The 2475-nt window shown below is 41.8% G+C and overlaps 1 long non-coding RNA gene and 1 other non-coding gene across 2 annotated transcripts; both read right to left on the reverse strand.

The window, feature by feature from the left end:
* Positions 1–232: 232 nt before the first annotated feature.
* Positions 233–315, reverse strand: LOC125541837. The gene has a single exon (XR_007297682.1). It is a non-coding gene; the product is annotated as a small nucleolar RNA SNORD24 (small nucleolar RNA).
* Positions 316–896: 581 nt separating this feature from the next.
* LOC125541432 lies at positions 897–1341 on the reverse strand. Its single transcript, XR_007297528.1, has 3 exons — positions 1273–1341; positions 1091–1181; positions 897–984 (listed from the first exon to the last, which is right to left on the reverse strand). It is a non-coding gene; the product is annotated as an uncharacterized LOC125541432 (long non-coding RNA).
* Between the last annotated feature and the right edge of the window lie 1134 nt (positions 1342–2475).

Consider the following 2475-nt stretch of genomic DNA (forward strand, 5'->3'; position numbering starts at 1 on the left):
ATGCTTTGTTGTAATTGATAACTAAAATCTACAACAGCTCAAAGTGGCAGTAGCTAAAACACAATCTTAGAAAAAGCATATAATTGATGTGACATAACAAACTAGACAACCAAGAAATTGTTGTGACATAGCTAGTTTCCAGCAATATCCAACGACAAATTGATGTCACATATATGTATCTATCATGCAAACAGCGGATGTATTGTACTGATAACATTAGACTAGAAATAAGAGCCTCAGAGATCTTGGTGGTTAAGATCATCAAGTGGGATAAACCCATTAAGAGTAGCAAATATTTTGATAACATCACAGGCTCTGTTTGGCACGCAGAAAATTAATCAGTTGAAGCAGAGGCGATGTTTGGCATCACTGCGTTTTACAGTTCCAAAACAGACAGACAGAGTCAGGAATCGGCAGCAAAGCAAGTATATGTACATAGGAATCTCTACTTGGAACCTAGAGTAAGAAGCACGGCTAGAAGAGCCCAATAATTAATTAATCATGTGTTATTCTTTAACTGGAATGTACGTGCATCATCAACAGAGAGGTGTGAGCTCTGGACTTAATTGGTTGTGAGAATGGACTGGACTGTTCCAAATACGTGCATCATCATCAGTTCTGTGAAGCAAATCTACATATCATATTTCTAGAATGGGCGCACCCAGTTGCTCACAAGTAGATTCAAACCCAACTTGTAATGCAATGATGTTTCTTGAACAGTATTACTATAGTTACCTAAATTGCCATGGGAATACTGACAGCAGAAACAGGGGAACGAGAAGTATGTTAAATTAGAGCTAGCAGTTCCAAACAATCACTAAAAACAGCAGCAAAAGCAGACACAGATGCCCGCCAGAGACATTCCCATAGGCAAAGCAAGCACCTTAAGCCCTCTCGCCACGGATCCTCGAAGAGACCCACCAGGTAGGCCTCTGCAGCCTCCTGAAGGGCCAGCACCGCATGGCTCTGGAAGCGGAGGTCAGTCTGCACAGACAGAATAGGATGGTGCTTTTAGTTTACTTGATTCATCATACTATAAGAGTTGACACAACAGGAGCATCACAATGTAGTGCACAAGTTTATTGATCACCTTGAAGTCCTGGGCAATCTCCCTAACAAGCCTCTGGAATGGAAGCTTCCTGATGAGCAGCTCCGTGCTCTTCTGGTACTTGCGGATCTCACTGCAAAGTCAAGCACAAAATTTACTCATTTGAGAATACTTCAAAACAAAACTATAACACATGCTAGAATAGGTTGGAAGATTTTACACACCGAAGAGCAACAGTTCCAGGGCGGTAACGGTGAGGCTTCTTCAATCCTCCAGTTGTGGGAGCAGACTTACCGGCAGCCTGTCAAAAAGCAAAGTAGAGCACATGGTCAAATTAACAATAATACCATGATAGTCCATATACATCAGTAGGATATCTGGTCATAAGCTTGCAATGAAGGTTGAGGTTCAAATTATACCCAGTTCAATTTACCTAAACCATAAATAAAGACATGGCATAACAGGTGATATGACTCAGGTCCCTCCTGGGCTCCAATCGGTTTCTCTTCCTGGACTTTTCCATTCCAATCAGGGCTTCTATTTCCTGTGGGTCGTACTCTACTTCCTCTATCGGGAATTCTACTAGATCCCCGTTCAAACAATTTTGGGAGATGTGTCCTTCTTATCCACATGAATAGCAAGACTTAGTGCAGGGTTTACTCGGGTCTTCTTTAGGTGTGTCCTCCATATCTTCCTTCATCACGGGTTCTTCTAAAATTTCCATAAGGGCTCCTTTCATTACTTCTTTCTTCTGCTGGATGGTTCGTTGTACCATGGGGTAAATGTGACACTGAGCAGGGTAGTGGGTAGTCCCTTCACACAAGAAACAAGTAATCTGCCTAGTTGGGCATTCTTCAACTGGGCGACTTCCTTCACAACTAGGGCATTCATCCTTGTGTTCTTTATGAGTGTGTCATATTCCTCCACAAATCTTGCATGCACAAGGTTTCTTCATATCCTTTCCATAAGGCTTCAACTTCTGGGACACAAGCCAAGGCTTTGGCATAGTCAACTTAAATTCTTTCCAAGTGGTTACTCCTTGCCATCCATTGATGGTTTGGTACATCCTCCACCAAGTAGCAGCACCTCTTTCAAAGCACTGAAGATCATGCTGGGTCATATCCTTTCCGACTATAAGTTTATTCTTCATGTGATCCTCCATGTTCTGAATCCATTGGTCCGTCTCCAATTGACTCATCGGTCCAGAAAATATAAGCTCATCTTCATTCATCCTCTATAGGGTCCATGGGTTTGGGGTGAGATAAGAGAGATAGAGAGGGATTCACACAATGCAAACAACAGTTTTGAAAAGACGGATTTTTTATTGTGGCTGTCAAAAAAAACATCAAACAAATGACAGCTCACAATCGTCGCATCTAACATAGGGATATAACTTGGGTTTGGTCTTCTAAAGGTCAATAAATCTT

This window comes from Triticum urartu, chromosome 2, assembly GCF_003073215.2.
Source record: "Triticum urartu cultivar G1812 chromosome 2, Tu2.1, whole genome shotgun sequence".
Classification (NCBI taxonomy): domain Eukaryota; kingdom Viridiplantae; phylum Streptophyta; class Magnoliopsida; order Poales; family Poaceae; genus Triticum; species Triticum urartu.